The sequence below is a fragment of the Triticum aestivum genome, chromosome 3A, assembly GCF_018294505.1.
Source record: "Triticum aestivum cultivar Chinese Spring chromosome 3A, IWGSC CS RefSeq v2.1, whole genome shotgun sequence".
Classification (NCBI taxonomy): Eukaryota; Viridiplantae; Streptophyta; class Magnoliopsida; order Poales; family Poaceae; genus Triticum; species Triticum aestivum.
The window spans coordinates 83,645,455-83,664,999 of NC_057800.1; positions in this window are offsets into that span (position 1 = coordinate 83,645,455).

Consider the following 19,545-nt stretch of genomic DNA (forward strand, 5'->3'; position numbering starts at 1 on the left):
CTAAAAGGTCTTATATTTAGGAACAGAGGGAGTAGTTGTTATGATATTTATATATGTGGAAACAAAATTATGCTGAGGACATCGATGGAGGGTCAAAAGCTCTCTTCCGAACCCTAGCCACCTCCACACCCAAACTCTCCACTGTCGCTACTTTCTCCCCTCTTCCTTCTGCTCTGATCCAGTCGCCAATAGGCAGTGGCGAGGGTAAATGTCTTTGCAGAGATCGATATGGTGATGGGTTCGCTGCCAAAAGAGTGGTGGGGTTTTCTTCTCTGGTGGTGGACCCGCAAAAGTCCTCTTCTAGGGTGGTAGCCATTGCACATGGATGGTGGGTAGCGTTTCGGCCATGTGGACAGTGGCGACTAGGGTCAATCTCCTTCCATAGATCAATATGGGGTTGGGCCCGCTAACCAAAGAGTGGTGTGGTTTTCTTCTTTGGTGTTGTAGAGACATGTGAAAATCCTCTTCTAGAGCGGCATCCATTGGCACAAAGGTGGTGGGAAGCATTCCGACCATGTGGATGGTGGCGGTGAGGGTCGGTCTCCTTTTAGAGATCAAGATAGTGGTGGACCCGCTACCAAAAGAGTGGTGTGGTCTTCTTCTCTGGTGGTTTAGCGACCCGCAAAAGTCCTCTCCTAGGGTGGCATCAATTTTCACACATGCGGTGGGCATTGTTTTAGCCATGTGGACAAACTGGGACGAGGGTCAATCTTTGAAAGGATCGAGAAGAGGTGTCTAGAGGCGGGGGTGAATAGACTCTAAGTAAGAAAAATTGTAGATTTTAATTTCTTTAAGTTGAAGTGAAGTTTTGGCACAAGTTTAAACATTTACAATACATATCAAGCAAGCATGACAAGAGTATATGAGCAGCGGAAAGTAAAGCATGCAAGTTGCAAAGATGTAAAGGGATGTGATTGGAGTGTGCAAACGCAATTTGGAGACACAGAGATTTTTTATCCGTGGTTCCGATAGGTGGTGCTATCGTACATCCACGTTGATGGAGATTTCAACCCACGAAGGGTAACGGTTGCGCGAGTCCACGGAGGGCTCCATCCACGAAGGGTTCACGAAGAAGCAACCTTGTCTATCCCACCATGGTCATCGCCCACGAAGGACTTGCCTCACTCGGGTAGATCTTCACGAAGTAGGCGATCTCCTTGCCCTTACAAACTCCTTGGTTCAAATCCACAATCTTGACGGAGGCTCCCAAGTGACAGCTAGCCAATCTAGGAGACACCACTCTCCAAGAGGTAACAAAGGGTGTGTTGATGATGAACTCCTTGCTCTTGTGCTTCAAATGATAGTCTCCCCAACACTCAACTCTCTCTCACAGGATTTGAATTTGGTGGAAAGAAGATTTGAGTGGAAAGCAACTTGGGAAAGGCTAGAGATCAAGATCTATGTGGTTGGAATGGAATATCTTGACCTCAACACAAGTGTAGGTGGTTCTCTCTCAGAAAATATATATTGGAAGTGTAGGCATGTTCTGATGGTTCTCTCCACGAATGAAGAGTGGGTGGAGGGGTATATATAGCTGTTGGGGAACATTGCAGAAAACAAAAAAAATTCTCTATGTTTCACCAAGATCTATCTATGGAGTCATCAAGCAACGAGAGGGGAGTGCATCTACATACCCTTGTAGATCGTGAGCGGAAGCATTCAAGAGAACGGGGATGATGGAGTCGTACTCGTCGTGATTCAAATCACCGATGACCAAGTGCCGAACGGATGGCACCTCCGTGTTCAACACACGTACGGAGCGGATGACGTCTCCTCCTTCTTGATCCAGCAAGGGGAAAGGAGAGGTTGATGAAGATCCAGCAGCACGACGGCGTGGTGGTGGATGCAGCAGTGATCGCAGCAGCGCTTCGCCGAGCTTCTGCGAGAGGGAGAGGTGTAGCAGGGGAGAGGGAGGCGCCAAGGCTTCAGGGTGCGGCTGCCCTCCCTCCCCCCCCTTTATATAGGCCCCCTAGGGGGGTGCACCGGCCCTAGGAGATGGGATCTCCTAGGGGGGCGGCGGCCAAGGGGGTGGAGTGCCCCCCAAGGCAAGTGGAGGCGCCCCCCTCCCCTAGGGTTCCCAACCCTAGGCGCATGGGGGGCCCAAGGGGAGGCGCACCAGCCCACTATGGGCTGGTTCCCCTCCCCACTTCAGCCCATGGGGCCCTCCGGGATGGGTGGCCCCACTCGGTGGACCCCCGGGACCCTTCCGGTGGTCCCGGTACAATATCGTTGACCCCCGAAACTCTCCCGATGGCCGAAACTGCACTTCTTATATATAATTCTTCACCTCCGGACCATTCCGGAACTCCTCGTGACATCCGGGATCTCATCCGGGACTCTGAACAACTTTCGGGTTACTGCATACTCATATCTCTACAACCCTAGCGTCACCGAAACTTAAGTGTGTAGACCCTACGGGTTCGGGAGACATGTAGACATGACTGAGACGACTCTCCAGTCAATAACCAACAGCGGGATCTGGATACCCATGCTGGCTCCCACATGCTCCTCGATGATCTCATCGGATGAACCACGATGTCGAGGATTCAAGCAACCCCGTATACAATTCCCTTTGTCAATCGGTACGTTACTTGCCCGAGATTCCATCGTCGGTATCCCAATACCTCGTTCAATCTCATTACCGGCAAGTCACTTTACTCGTACCGTAATGCATGATCCCGTGACCAGACACTTGGTCACTTTGAGCTCATTATGATGATGCATTACTGAGTGGGCCCAGAGATACCTCTCCGTCATATGGAGTGACAAATCCCAGTCTTGATCCGTGTCAACCCAACAGACACTTTCGGAGATACCCGTAGTATACATTTATAGTCACCCAGTTACGTTGTGACGTTTGGTACACCAAAAGCACTCCTACGGTATTCGGGAGTTACACGATCTCATGGTCTAAGGAAAAGATACTTGACATTGGAAAAACTCTAGCAAACGAACTATACGATCTTGTGCTATGTTTAGGATTGGGTCTTGTCCATCACATCATTCTCCTAATGATGTGATCTCATTATCAATGACATCCAATGTCCATAGTCAGGAAACCATGACTATCTGTTGATCAACGAGCTAGTCAACTAGAGGCTTACTAGGGACATGTTGGTATCTATGTATTCACACATGTATTACGATTTCCGGATAACACAATTATAGCATGAATAAAAGACAATCATCATGAACAAGGAAATATAATAATAATACTTTTATTATTGCCTCTAGGGCATATTTCCAAGAGTCTCCCACTTGCACTAGAGTCAATAATCTAGTTACATTGTGATGAATCGAACACCCATAGAGTTCTGGTGTTGATCATGTTTTTCCCTAGGGAGAGGTTTAGTTAATGGATCTGTGACATTCAGATCCGTATGTACTTTACAAATATCTATGTCTCCATCTTGAACATTTTCACGAATGGAGTTGAAGCGACGCTTGATGTGCCTGGTCTTCTTGTGAAATCTGGGCTCCTTGGCAAGTGCAATAGCTCCAGTGTTGTCACAGAAGAGTTTGATTGGCCCCGACGCATTGGATATGACTCCTAGGTCGGTGATGAACTCCTTCACCCAAATTGCTTCATGCGCTGCCTTCGAGGCTGCCATGTACTCCGCTTCACATGTAGACCCCGCCACGACGCTCTGCTTGCAGCTGCACCAGCTTACTGCTCCACCATTCAACATATACACGTATCCGGTTTGTGACTTAGAGTCATCCAGATCTGTGTCGAAGCTAGCATCGATGTAATCCTTTACGACGAGCTCTTCGTCACCTCCATAAACGAGAAACATGTCCTTAGTCCTTTTCAGGTACTTCAAGATATTCTTGACCGCTGTCTAGTGTTCCTTGCCGGGATTACTTTGGTACCTTCCTACCAAACTTACGGCAAGGTTTACATCATGTCTGGTAACACATCATGGCATACATAATAGACCCTATGGCTGAGGCATAGGGGATGACACTCATCTCTTCTATATCTTCTGTCGTGGTCGGACATTGAGCTGAGCTCAATTTCACACCTTGCAACACAGGCAAGAACCCCTTCTTAGACTGATCCATATTGTACTTCTTCAATATCTTATCAAGGTATGTGCTTTGTGAAAGACCTATGAGGCGTCTTGATCTATCTCTGTAGATCTTGATGCCTAATATATAAGCAACTTCTCCAAGGTCCTTCATTGAAAAACTCTTATTCAAGTAGGCCTTAATGCTGTCCAAAAGTTCTATATCATTTCCCATCAAAAGTATGTCATCTACATATATATGAGAAATGCTACAGAGCTCCCACTCACTTTCTTGTAAACGCAGGCTTCTCCATAAGTCTGCATAAACCCAAATGCTTTGATCATCTCATCAAAGCGAATGTTCCAACTCCGAGATGCTTGCACCAGCCCATAAATCGAGTGTTGGAGCTTGCACACCTTGTCAGCATTCTTAGGATCGACAAAACCTTCCGGCTGCATCATATACAATTCTTCCTTAAGGAAACCATTAAGGAATGCCGTTTTGACGTCCATTTGCCATATCTCATAATCATAGAATGCGGCAATTGCTAACATGATTCGGATGGACTTCAGCTTCGCTACGGGTGAGAAAGTCTCATCGTAGTCAACCCCTTGAACTTGTCGATAACCCTTAGCGACAAGCCTAGCTTTATAGATGGTCACATTACCATCCGTGTTTGTCTTCTTCTTAAAGATCCATTTATTTTCTATGGCTCGCCGATCATCGGGAAAGTCAGTCAAAGTCCATACTTCCTTTTCATACATGGATCCTGTCGGTGTCAAAACCGGCGGATCTCGGGTAGTGGGTCCCGAACTGTGCTCTAGGCCGGATGGTAACAGGAGGCAGGGAACATGATGTTTTACCCAGGTTCGGGCCCTCTTGATGGAGGTAAAACCCTACGTCCTGCTTGATTAATATTGATGATATGGGTAGTACAAGAGTAGATCTACCACGAGATCAAGGAGGCTAAACCCTAGAAGCTAGCCTATGGTATGATTGTTGTATATGGAGTTGATTGTGTTGATGTCCTACGGACTACAACCCTCCGGTTTATATAGACACCGGATAGGGTTAGGGTTACATAGAGTCGGTTACAATGGAAGGAGCTCTTGAATATCCGCATCGCCAACCTTGCCTTCCATGCCAAGGAAAGTCCCATCCGGACACGGGACGTAGTCTTCAATCTTGTATCTTCATAGTCCAGGAGTCCGGCTGTATAGTCCGGCTACCCGAACAGCCCCTAATCCAGGACTCGCTCAGTAGCCCCTGAACCAGGCTTCAATGACGACGAGTCCGGCGCGCAAATTGTCTTCGGCATTGCAAGGCGGGTTCCTCCTCCAAGTCCTTCATAGAAGATTGTAAACACCAAGAGTAGTGTCCGGCTCTGCAAAATAAGCTTCCACATATTGCCATAGAGAGAATAATATTAACACAAATCAAATCTGCTGACGTATTCCGCAGTGCGTCATCACACTACAGCCAAGTCCTTTACTCGAATCGTTTTCACTTTTCCACCTCAGCGTGTTTTGCAAGGCGGTTTCCTTGGCACGTCTTGTCAAAGCAGAGATCGTGTACCCCCCTTTTATAGGATTCTCATCAATATGGACGTGGGTAACCCAATCGTGCATGTTAGCATGTTTTCTCGATTAAAGGCGAGTCCCAAACGGTTACGGGGAGGGCTCCTGGTATTCAACCTCTTATAAAGAGACCAGGGCCTTATCCTTTTCTCCAATCCCAAAACAAGTTCGCCCGTTGCCTTGAGTTCCAACACCCTAGGCTCCATATTCCGGGTGCCTCAGACCTTCGATAATGTCCAGCTCCGACCTTCAAGGCCGATGGATGCCCTCCTCCGTCACAGAGGAGGACATACTAAAGTTGGGGGAGGCTAAGTTCCTGACCGGCGAAATTTGGCATAGGTTGCCTGCTCAAGGGCAGGTCATCCCCAGTCCCCAGCCCGGTGAGAGCGTGGCGTTCATGTCTCACTTCCTTCGGGGGTTGGGCTTCCTAGTGGATCCCTTTGTGAGGGGACTGCTGTTTTATTATGGGCTGGAATTCCATGACTTAGCTCCGGAGTCCATCCTCCATATCTCCTCGTTTATTGTCGTGTGTAAAGCGTTCCTCCATGTTACCCCTCACTTCGGATTATGGCTCAAGACCTTCAAAGTGGAGCCGAAGATGATCGAGGGACGGCACACATAGTGCGGAGGCGCTGTTATAAGCAAAGTGCTGATTCTCCATGGCCCGAGGGCTCTTTTCAAGAGGAGCTAGGCTTGTGGCAACGAGAGTGGTTTTATATCACTGCTCCCCGGAGTACCAAATGGGTGGCGCCTCCTGCCTTTCGCTCGGGTCCCCCACCACGGCTAGCATCATGGGTCAACAGAGGGTTAGATTGGGGTTTGCCCAAAGACGTGCCCTTGTTACAGGGCCGAATTAAGGATCTCCTGAAAGGAGACCTCAGCCTGGTCAAGGTGACGCAGGTCATGCTGATTCGCCGAATATTGCCCAGCAAACGTCGCCCCCTTTGCCTGTGGGAGTTTAATCCAGAGGGACCGCGAGCTCTCCAGAACTTTATGGGCGCAACGCCCGTGGAGATGTATAAACTGTTCTTCAGATCACAAGAGATGTGTCTGGATTTAACCAAGGACGCAGGCCTAAGCTGCAATCGCCCGGATACTCAAGTAAGCAACCTTGTGCCCGGACCTTCTATCTGTATAATTGTCATAAACTTGCCCCTAAAAGAGCCGTCCTTTTAAACAGGAGTGGATAGCGAAGGCAAAGCTGATCAGGTGTTCGGCTCCCCTTCCTGAAACCAGGGCGGATCCTGTGCTGGTCAGGATGCTGGAGATAATGCCTTTGGAGGGGGAGGACAAGGAAGCTATGGCCTCGTCGAAGGAGGCTGCTCCGAAGGGAGGAACCGACAATTCCTCTCCTAAGGGGAAGAAGAGAGCCGCCTCTGATGACCCAGAAACCATGGCCTCGAAGCGGGGGAAAAAATCCTCGTCAGAGGGTCCGACGCCGGGGAGTTCCTCGGCCGGACTATGCCCTCAAGGGGATCAGCCCTCCAGCGAGCCGTAAGTAGAGAAAGATTTTCCTTTTGAGGGATGAGGGAAATCCTTGATTTATATCTGAGAAGATTAACCGAATTTTTACCTTGTAGCTTAGACCTCAGCCCTTCTCAGCAGAGCTCGTCTTCGGGGGATCTCCTTCCGGAGATGATGGAGAGCGGGACGCCTCCCCCTGCCATGCCGCCTAGCGAGGCGGGCGACCCTGAGGTGTCGTCGCGGAGGGTTTCTCCGAATCCGGCAGGGGCGGAAGGTAGATATGCGGCCCCCCGAGGTTCTTCGCGTCCGGCCTTCGAAAGAGGTCATGGGATGAGCCCGGCCCCGTCTGGTGCTCGGCCGGAGGAGCTAAAGATTCTACTGGGGCGAGCTTCTATCTCAGAGGAGCACCGCGCATTGATGGGCACGGTGATTGAAAGGATTTCATCCGCAGAGAGCGGATTGCATGAGGCTGTCAAAAGTTTACTGACGGGTTTCGAGGTACATTAGATAATGTATACTTTTGTCAGGTGCGCATGAATAAGATGCGCCCTGTGTAGATAGTAGCCCCTGAGACTCTGCGCGTCATCACGAAATGACGGCACGCGGAGGATCATAATCCCAGGTCTAAGATGTCGCCTTTGACTGTAGGTGGCAGGGTGTCCGGAACCGAGCCGAACTGACGATTTTGCCGAACTAAAGCGGCAACTGGACGTGGCAGATGCCGACATCACGCTTGTCAACAAGCGGCTTGATGAGGGTCAAGGTATGTAATTCCTCGGGCTGCATCAGGTAGGAACAGTTTTATGCCTGTGTCTTACGATGTGTGTGCTTGACGCAGATGGTGCGGTCGCCGTGGAGAGTCTTAGGGCAGAACTTGCCCGAGCTAAAGAACAAGCCAGAGAAAGTGATGCGGCTGCCAAGAAAGCCCTTGAAGAGCTGAAAGCCGAACAGGCTGCTCATTGCCGAAGCAAGGAAGAGATGGTCGAGATGGCCGAAAAGTTAAAAAGCACTGCAGACCGTTGCAGACTTCTTGAGAAAGAAGACCAGGCGAAACAGACGGTCTTAGAGAAGGCCGTTGCCAATGCCAAGGACGCGCGCTCTGCGATGAGAGCTGCGAAGGAGGAGCTGCGTCAGGCCGAACAGATTGCGGCTCGAAAGCCCTTCATGCTGCGAAGGAAATTTTGCGATCCGAAGTTTTCTCCGTTGGACCGGATGTGGAGTGTGGAGGATACCTATCTGGATTTGGCAGCGAGTGCTGCTGATGCGACCGAACACTTTCAAGATCAGAAAGATCGTGAAGTGGAAAAGCTTTTCTGATCGCAGTTTCACAATCCAGAGCATCCACTGGCAGTGGACGATCGTTTGGCTCAATGGGCCGAACTGAATAGGTTGTCCGGACTCGCCATGAAGTACGTCATGGGTCATCTGTGGCCGGGGAGATCGGAGCCGAAGAGTTATTTCAGCTTGGTGCAGCAATTCCTTGACGCGGTGCCGCGTATAAATGCAATGAAGAGGTCAGCATGCATAGAGGGCGCAAGGATGGCTCTTGCCCGTGTTAAGACATACTGGGCAGAGATGGAGACCACCGTTGTTGCATCCCGCGATTCGGACAAAAGCCGAGTACCCTCCGAGCACTATTTTCCGGAAGTCCTTGAAGGCGCTCGTGTAATAGAGACGCAGTGCTCGAAAGATGCTATGTTATGATAGCATATGTAATTATAAAGTAATATTTTGATAAACTGTAGTGGCCTTTTTATACTTGTGCCTTCAAGTATTGGGAACACCTCCTGCGCGGCCGTTTTAATATATATATAAAATCTGAAAGATGGCAGTCGTTGGCTTCAGCCCCCACGCACATAGTGCGGGGGTGCTCGCAGAAGGCGCATTTTCACACTTAACCCAACGTCTTGGTCCTACAAAGGAGGTGATAGCGCAGCGGGCCAGGTAACCGGACTATAATGCTTTAACACTTTCACTTAGCCATAGGAGCTTGACCGTGAGACTATTTAAGTAGCTCCTTGGTGGCGACTGCGCTCATCCGAATTTGGGGCGCGTATGTGCCTGACCGGGAAGTGGCCCTTCGTTAAAGCGGAGGAATCCGATAGATTCCGATAGGTCATCGAGTGGCTGACCAGTCTCACGCTGCATCATGACAGTCAGTTTTTGGCTTTCTCTACTGAGGTGCTCGCCCGGCCGAACCGGGGCACAATCGCAGTAGTTCTCCTGGTGCTACCTTAGCCGATAGAGCGGAACGTAAGGTAGCCGAACTCAGGAGCCGGGCAACCCAACATTTGACCAAAGACATGATTCGGAGCTGATGCATATAATGCCAAAACTCGCGAGGCCGAACACTCCCTAAGATGTTCGGTCTTTATGAGTGCGGGCAAAACAACACTCTTTATTAAAAAAGCCCCTAGTGTCCAGGTACATGCAAAAATTCTGACGTGGCCACATGCCAAGACGCCAGCCTCCTCCTTGGTTATATCAGAAAAAACCAGGGGATGTGTAGCAACAAGAGACAGTAAAAAAGGTTTACGCAGGGTCTTAATCTAAAAAGAATCCTTTAGGATGGGTCCCTACTGCACGTCTGCACCTGTGTCTCCGTTGTGCCGTATCCTGGACGGGCGCCGCACGGAGTTCATCTGTAAAAGAGAGGAACTGAGTTGAAAATGGGTCGTGCCGAAAAAGTTTAAAATAAAAAAGTATAAAGTAAAATATATAAGATTGAGCTTTATTGTCTCTTATTGTATATGCGTGGAGCCCCTAGTGCGGGGGTATATGGCCACTAAGCCTGCATCAATGATGGTTTTGCACCGAACTCGTCTATCCGCGTTCGTGGTCTTTAATGACCTATTTCAAAGTATTTTGGCCGGTGAGGCCATTTTGCTGTGGGGCTGTCAAAGCGGCCGCGCAGTCCTCCGCTTGGGGAGGTGCACTTTAGTGCTTCCCCTTCAAAGAGATGATGCCTCGTGGACCGGGCATCTTAAGCGTAAGAGATGCATAATGCGGTATTGCATTAAAGCGAGCGAAAGCTTCGCGTCCCAGTAGTGCTTGATAGCGACTTGAGAACGGGACGATATGGAAGGTCAGCTTTTCGCGGCGGAAGTTATCGGCAGAGCCGAATATGACTTTGAGCCGGAGAAAACCCATACAATGGGTGTCCGGACCAGGTATTACCCCTTGAAAGGAGGTTTTGCTGCGGCGAATTCTTGCTGGGTTTATCCCCATGTGCTGGATTGTATCCTGATATATCAGGTTTAGTCCACTACCGCCGTCCATAAGGACATTTGAAAACTGGAGTCCGCCAATTATTGGATCAAGTATCAAGGCAGTCCAGCCTGCATTCTTGATATTTCTAGAATAATCTAGCTGATCGAACATGATCGGTTTTGACAACCAGTGGCAGGACCCTTTGGGGATGGGTCATGTGGTGCGTACCTTTACGGGCGCCGCACGTTTTGTTGTGTGAAGTAAGTTCACTGTTTTTACTTCTCGTGGGAAGTTCTTTTGTTTCCTGGTGCTCTGCTTTTGGGGTTCGTCCTCGTCTTCGCTTGGTGTGTCGAGCCCCTTGTGTTCGGCATTGAGTCTGCCGGATTGTTTGAAAACCCAACAGTCTCTGTGGGTATGGTTAGCAGGCTTCCCGGGAGTACTGTGTATCTGACATATCCTGTCCAGGATTTTATTCAGGTTGGATGGATCGTCCCTGTTATCCTGGGGGGGGGGGCGATTTTGCCTGATTTTGTCGTGATCCTTTGAATCCGGCATTGACTGCCGTGCTCTTCGGACTTTTGTCCTTAGTCCAGCGACGGTCCTTCTTGCGTCACGGTTTTCCATTTCCATCCCTTGTTTCGGATGTACTTGGGTCGCTGGGGCTGCACCTTGCCAACCAGCTGTCCTCCCTTGCACAAAAGCGGGTCATGAGGCTTGTTAGTGCAGCCATTGTTCTTGGCTTTTCTTGGCCAAGGTGTCTGGCGAGCCATTTGTCTCGGACGTTATGCCTGAAAGCTGCTAAGGCTTCAGCGTCCGGATAGTCGACTATCTGATTCTTTTTAGTGAGGAATCTATTCCAGAACTGTCGAGCTGATTCTCCGGGTTGTTGAGTTATGTGACTAAGATCGTTTGCATCCGGAGGGCGGACATAGGTCCCTTGAAAGTTTGCTCGGAAAGCATCCTCGAGCTCTTCCTAGCTTCCAATTGTGTTCTCGGGAAGGCTTTTAAGCCAATGCCGGGCTGGCCCTTTAAGCTTAAGGGGTAAATATTTTATGGCGTGGAGATCATCTCCTCTAGCCATGTGTATGTGGAGGATATAATCCTCGATCCAGACTCTAGGGTCTGTTGTTCCATCATATGCCTCTATGTTTACGGGTTTGAATTCCTTTGGAAATTCATAGTCCAGGACCTCATCGGTGAAACATAGGGGGTGTGCGGCGCCCCTGTATTTGGGTGTGCCGGATTCTGATGATGGCTTCATAGCATTGCTTATGATTGCTTGCTTTCTTGGCCCATAAATGGACCTGACTGGGCCATGATGCGAATCCTTAAGTGGGTCGCATGCCAATTTGAGTGCGGCGCCGCTTGCCGCTTTATGGGGTCGTCTATCCGACCGTGTGGCTTTCTCATTTTTTGAATGCGAGGGCTCTAGGGCCTCTTCGTTGAATTCAGGCAGTAGCTTTCTTTTTGGATAGCTTTTAGTGCGGCGACTATCGCCATATTTATCTGCGGTATTGATTACTTTGCTCCATCTAATCTGGAGTGCATCTTCCGCTTCTGCTTTTTTAGGCTGCATGCAGTTGGCACGAGCCTCTCGTGGAGATTCTTCTGCTCCATAGGTTTATCCGGCGTGAGGTCATCCGGAATGCTGTTTTCGCCGGAGGAGGGATGTTCGGTTTCTCTATCCATGTTGCCCTGCTCGGACGATTGCTCTAAGGCCTGCTCGTCGTCTACCGGCTCGTCCTGCTCTATGGCTGGGTTTTTGTCAAGGCAGGGCTTGGGTCGGCGTTTACGCCGACGCTTTGATTGCTTTTCGGGGGGTCGATCTCCCGTCCCTTCCCCTTTTTCCTCGTTGTCGCTTCCTTTAGGGGTATCCACCATGTACACATCGTGAGATGGGGTGGCTGTCCAATGCCCTATGGGCGTTGGTTCGTCGGTATCTCCTGCATCGTCATCCATGTTGTCGATGTCTCTGGAGTCGAAGTTGAGCATGCCGTTTAAATTGTCGACAGTGGCTACCAAGTGGGTGGTGGGTGGGCTTTGAGTTTCTTCATCGTCCGTATCCCATCCTCGCTGACCGTAATCCGTCCAGGGCTCTCCTGATAAAGAGAGAGACTTAAGAGAATTCAGGATGTCGCCAAAAGGCGAGTGCTGAAAGATGTCTGTGGCGGTGAACTCCATTATCGGCGCCCAATCGGATTCGATTGGCAGGGGCGCGGGGGGTTCGGAGTCCGGGGAGGAGTCCGGATCCTCGGAGTCACGGGTCATGCAGAGTGCGGGGCTAGCGTTCGGCTCGATCGCCTTTGAGATCGCAGCCCCTGAGGTGACGTCCAACCGCTCGTCCTCGATTGGCGCAATAGGCTCCGAGTTAGGGGTCAGAACCGATGCATGTGCGGCCTCCAGGACACTGTCCGGAGGCAGAGCTATATCATGCCCCTCAAGATAGTGCGGCGCGCTTGGCCGTGGCTCGAACCTGTCAAAGATCAAGTCTCCGCGGACGTCAGCCGTGTAGTTTAAGTTTCCAAACCTGACTTGATGGCCAGGGGCGTAGCTTTCGATCTGCTCCAGGTGGCCGAGCGAATTGGCCCGCAGAGCGAAGCCGCCGAAGACGAAGATCTGTCCGGGGAGAAAAGTCTCACCCTGGACCGCATCGTTGTTGATGATCAAAGGAGCCATCGGGCCTAAAGGCGACGACACAGAGGAACTCTCAATGAAAGCACCAATGTCGGTGTCAAAACCGGCGGATCTCGGGTAGTGGGTCCCGAACTGTGCGTCTAGGCCGGATGGTAACAGGAGGCAGGGAACACGATGTTTTACCCAGGTTCGGGCCCTCTTGATGGAGGTAAAACCCTACGTCCTGCTTGATTAATATTGATGATATGGGTAGTACAAGAGTAGATCTACCACGAGATCAAGGAGGCTAAACCCTAGAAGCTAGCCTATGGTATGATTGTTGTATATGGAGTTGATTGTGTTGATGTCCTACGGACTACAACCCTCCGGTTTACATAGACACCGGATAGGGTTAGGGTTACATAGAGTCGGTTACAATGGTAAGAGATCTTGAATATCCACATCGCCAAGCTTGCCTTCCACGCCAAGGAAAGTCCCATCCGGACACGGGACGTAGTCTTCAATCTTGTATCTTCATAGTCCAGGAGTCCGGCTGAAGGTATAGTCTGGCTACCCGAACACCCCCTAATCCAGGACTCCCTTAGATCCTATCTCGGATTTCATGGCTTCCAGCCATTTGTCGGAATCCAGGCCCGCCATCGCTTCTTCATAGTTCGAAGGTTCACCGTTGTCTAACAACATGATTTCCAAGACAGGGTTGCCGTACCACTCTGGTGCGGAACGTGTCCTTGTGGACCTACGAAGTTCAGTAGCAACTTGATCTGAAGTTTCATGACCATCATCATTAACTTCCTCTCTAGTCGGTGCAGGCACCTCAGGAACATTTTCTTGAGTTGCGCCACTTTCCGGTTCAAGAGGTAATACTTCATCAAGTTCTACTTTCCTCCCACTTACTTCTTTCGAGAGAAACTCTTTCTCTAGAAAGGATCCATTCTTGGCAACAAAGATCTTGCCTTCGGATCTGAGGTAGAAGGTATACCCAATAGTTTCTTTAGGGTATCCTATGAAGACGCATTTTTCCGACTTGGGTTCGAGCTTTTCAGGTTGAAGTTTCTTGACATAAGCATCGCATCCCCAAACTTTTAGAAACGATAGCTTAGGTTTCTTCCCAAGCCATAATTCACACGGTGTCGTCTCAACGGATTTCGACGGAGCCCTATTTAAAGTGAATGCGGTAGTCTCTAAAGCATAGCCCCAAAATGATAGCGGTAAATCGGTAAGAGACATCATAGATCGCACCATATCTAATAGAGTGCGATTACGACATTCGGACACACCATTACGCTGAGGTTTTCCAGGCGGCGTGAGTTGTGAAACTATTCCACATTTTCTTAAGTGTGTGCCAAATTCATGACTCAAGTATTCTCCCCCACGATCTGATCGCAAGAACTTGATTTTCCTGTCACGTTGATTCTCAACCTCACTCTGAAATTCCTTGAACTTTTCAAAGGTCTTAGACTTGTGTTTCATTAAATAGACATACCCATATCTACTCAAGTCATCAGTGAGGGTGAGAACATAACGATAGCCACCGCGAGCCTCAACACTCATTGGACCACACACATCAGTATGTATGATTTCCAATAAGTTGGTTGCTCGCTCCATTGTTCCTGAGAACGGAGTCTTGGTCATTTTACCCATGAGGCATGGTTCGCACGGGTCAAATGATTCGTAATCAAGAGACTCTAAAAGTCCATCTGCATGGAGCTTCTTCATGCATTTGACACCTATGTGACCAAGGCGGCAGTGCCACAAGTATGTGGGACTATCATTATCAACCTTACATCTTTTGGTATTCACACTATGAATATGTGTAGCATTACGCTCGAGATTCATTAATAATAAACCATTCACCATCGGAGCATGACCATAAAACATATCTCTCATATAAATAGAACAACCATTATTCTCGGATTTAAATGAGTAGCCATCTCGAATTAAACGAGATCCTGATACAATGTTCATGCTCAAAGCTGGCACTAAATAACAATTATTGAGGTTTAAAACTAATCCCGTAGGTAAATGTAGAGGTAGCATGCCGACGGCGATCACATCGACCTTGGAACCATTCCCGACGCGCATCATCACCTCATCCTTCGCCAGTCTCCGCTTATTCCGCAGCTCCTGCTTTGAGTTACAAATGTGAGCAACTGCACCAGTATCAAATACCCAGGAGCTACTACGAGTACTGGTAAGGTACACATCAATTACATGTATATCACATATACCTTTCGTGATGCCGGCCTTCTTGTCCGCTAAGTATTTGGGGCAGTTCCGCTTCCAATGACCACTTCCCTTGCAATAAAAGCACTCAGTCTCGGGCTTGGTTCCATTCTTTGGCTTCTTCCCGGCAGCTTGCTTACCGGGCGCGGCAACTCCCTTGCCGTCCTTCTTGAAGTTCTTCTTACCCTTGCCTTTCTTGAACTTAGTGGTTTTATTCACCATCAACACTTGATGTTCCTTTTTGACTTTTACCTCTGCTGATTTCAGCATTGCAAATACTTCAAGAATGGTCTTTTCCATCCCCTGCATATTGAAGTTCATCACAAAGCTCTTGTAGCTCGGTGGAAGCGACTGAAGGATTCTGTCAATGACCGCGTCATCCGGGAGATTAACTCCCAGCTGAGTCAAGCGGTTATGTAACCCAGACATAGTGAGTATGTGCTCACTGACAGAACTGTTTTCCTCCATCTTACAGCTGAAGAACTTGTCGGAGACTTCATATCTCTTGACCCGGGCATGAGCTTGAAAAACCATTTTCAGCTCTTCGAACATCTCATATGCTCCGTGTCTCTCAATACGCTTTTGGAGCCCTGGTTCTAAGCTGTAAAGCATGCCGCACTGAACAAGGGAGTAATCATCAGCACGTGTCTGCCAAGCGTTCATAATGTCTTGTTCTGCAGGGAGAGCAGGTGCTTCACCTAGAGGTGCTTGTAGGACATAATCTTTCTTGGCAGCTATGAGGATGATCCTCAGGTTCCGGACCTAGTCCGTATAGTTGCTGCATCGTCTTTCAGCTTGGTTTTCTCTAGGAACGCGTTGAAGTTGAGGACAACGTTGGCCATTTGATCTACAAGACATGTTGTAAAGATTTTAGACTAAGTTCATGATAATTAAGTTCATCTAATCAAATTATTCAATGAACTCCCACTCAGATAGACATCCCTCCAGTCATCTAAGCATAACATGATCCGAGTTAACTAAGCCGTGTCCGATCATCACGTGAGACGGACTAGTCAACATCGGTGAACATCTTCATATTGATCGTATCTTCTATATGACTCATGCTCGACCTTTCGGTCTTCTGTGTTCCGAGGCCATGTCTGTACATGCTAGGCTCGTCAAGTCAACCTAAGTGTTTGCATGTGTAAATCTGTCTTACACCCGTTGTATGTGAACGTTGGAATCTATCACACCCGATCATCACGTGGTGCTTCGAAACAATGAACTGTCGCAACGGTGCATAGTTAGGGGGGACACTTTCTTGAAATTATTATGAGGGATCATATTATTTACTACCGTCGTTCTAAGTAAACAAGATGCAAAAACATGATCAACATCACATGCAATCATATAATAGTGACATGATATGGCCAGTATCATATAGCTTCCTTTGATCTCCATCTTGGGGCTCCATGATCATCTTGTCACCGGCATGACACCATGATCTCCATCATCATGATCTCCATCATCATTTCTCCATGAAGTTGCTCACCAACTATTACTTCTACTACTATGGCTAACACGTTTAGCAACAAAGTAAAGTAATTTACATGGTGTTTCTCAATGACACGCAGGTCATACAAAAATAAAGACAACTCCTATGGCTCCTGCCGGTTGTCATACTCATCGACATGCAAGTCGTGATTCCTATTACAAGAACATGATCTCATACATCACATATATATCATTCATCATTCATCACAACTTTGGCCATATCATATCACGAAACACTTGCTGCAAAAACAAGTTAGATGTCCTCTAATTGTTGTTGCAAGTTTTTACGTGGCTGCAATAGGGTCCTTGCAAGAATGTTTTCTTACCTACGCCAAAACCACAACGTGAATTGCCAATTTCTATTTACCCTTCATAAGGACCCTGTTCATCGAATCCGATCCGACTAAAGTGGGAGAGACAGACACCCGCCAGCCACCTTATGCAACTAGTGCATGTCAGTCGGTGGAACTGGTCTCATGTAAGCGTACTTGTAAGGTTGGTCTGGGCCGCTTCATCCCACGATGCCGCCGAATCAGGATAAGACTAGTAACGGCAAGCAAATTGGCAATATCGACGCCCACAACTACTTTGTGTTCTACTCGTGCATAGTAACTACGCATAGACCTAGCTCATGATGCCACTGTTGGGGAACGTTGCAGAAAACAAAAAAAATTCTCTACGTTTCAGTCATCTAGCAACGAGAGGGGAGTGCATCTACATACCCTTGTAGATCGCGAGCGGAAGCGTTCAAGAGAACGGGGATGATGGAGTCGTACTCGCCGTGATCCAAATCACCGATGACCAAGTGCCGAACGGACGGCACCTCCGCGTTCAACACACGTACGGAGCGGATGACGTCTCCTCCTTCTTGATCCAGCAAGGGGAAAGGAGAGGTTGATGAAGATCCAGCAGCATGACGACGTGGTGGTGGATGCAGCAGTGATCGCAGCAGGGCTTCGCCGAGCTTCTGTGAGAGGGAGAGGTGTAGCAGGGGAGAGGGAGGCGCCAAGGCTTCAGGGTGCGGCTGTCCTCCCTCCCCCCTTTATATAGGCCCCCCTAGGGGGATGCGCCGGCCCTAGGAGATGGGATCTCCTAGGGGGGCGGCGGCCAAGGGGGTGGAGTGCCCCCCAAGGCAAGTGGAGGCGTCCCCTCCCCTAGGGTTCCCAACCCGAGGCACATGGGGGGCCCAAGGGGAGGCGCACCAGCCCACTATGGGCTGGTTCCCCTCCCCACTTCAGCCCATGGGGCCTTGCGGGATGGGTGGCCCCACCCGGTGGACCACCGGGACCCTTCCGGTGGTCTTGGTACAATACCGTTGACCCCCGAAACTCTCCCGATGGCCGAAACTGCACTTCCTATATATAATTCTTCACCTCCGGACCATTCCGGAACTCCTCGTGACATCCGGGATCTCATCCGGGACTCAGAACAACTTTCGGGTTACTGCATACTCACATCTCTACAACCCTAGCGTCACCGAAAATTAAGTGTGTAGACCCTACGGGTTCGGGAGACATGTAGGCATGACCGAGATGACTCTCCGGTCAATAACCAACAGCGGGATCTGGATACCCATGTTGGCTCCCACATGCTCCTCGATGATCTCATTGGATGAACCACGATGTCGAGGATTCAAGCAACCCCGTATACAATTCCCTTTGTCAATCGGTACGTTACTTGCCTGAGATTCGATCATCGGTATCCCATGTTGGAAATATGCCCTAGAGGCAATAATAAAAGGATTATTATTATATTTCCTTGTTCATGATAATTGTCTTTTATTCATGCTATAATTGTGTTATCCAGAAATCGTAATACATGTGTGAATACATAGACACCAACATGTCCCTAGTAAGCCTCTAGTTGACTAGCTCGTTGATCAACAGATAGTCATGGTTTCCTAACTATGGACATTGGATGTCATTGATAACGAGATCACATCATTAGGAGAATGATGTGATGGACAAGACCCAATCCTGAACATAGCACAAGATCGTATAGTTCGTTTGCTAGAGTTTTTCCAATGTCAAGTATCTTTTCCTTAGACCATGAGATCGTGTAACTCCCGGATACCGTAGGAATGCTTTGGGTGTACCAAACGTCACAACATAACTGGGTGACTATAAAGGTATACTACGGGTATCTCTGAAAGTGTCTGTTGGGTTGACACGGATCAAGACTGGGATTTGTCACTCCGTATGACGAAGAGGTATCTCTGGGCCCACTCGGTAATGCATCATCATAATGAGCTCAAAGTGACCAAGTGTCTGGTCACGGGATCATGCATTACGGTACGAGTAAAGTGACTTGCCGGTAACGAGATTGAACGAGGTATTGGGATACCGACGATCGAATCTCGGGCAAGTAACGTACCGATTGACAAAGGGAATTGTATACGGGGTTGCTTGAATCCTCGACATCGTGGTTCATCTGATGAGATCATCGAGGAGCATGTGGGAGCCAACATGGGTATCCAGATCCCGCTGTTGGTTATTGACCGGAGAGCCGTCTCGGTCATGTCTACATGTCTCCCGAACTCGTAGGGTCTACACACTTAAGGTTCGGTGACGCTAGGGTTGTAGAGATATGAATATGCAGTAACCCGAAAGTTGTTCGGAGTCCCGGATGAGATCCCGGACGTCACGAGGATTTCCAGAATGGTCCGGAGGTGAAGAATTATATATAGGAAGTGCAATTTCGGCCATCGGGAGAGTTTCGGGGGTCACCGGTATTGTACCGGGACCACCGGAAGGGTCCGGGGGTCCACCGGGTGGGGCCACCCATCCCAGAGGGCCCCATGGGATGAAGTGGGGAGGGGAACCAGCCCATAGTGGGCTGGTGCGCCCCCTTTGGCCCACCCCATGCGCCTAGGGTTGGGAACCCTAGGGTGGGGGGGGCGCCCCACCTGGCTTGGGGGGCACTCCACCCCTTG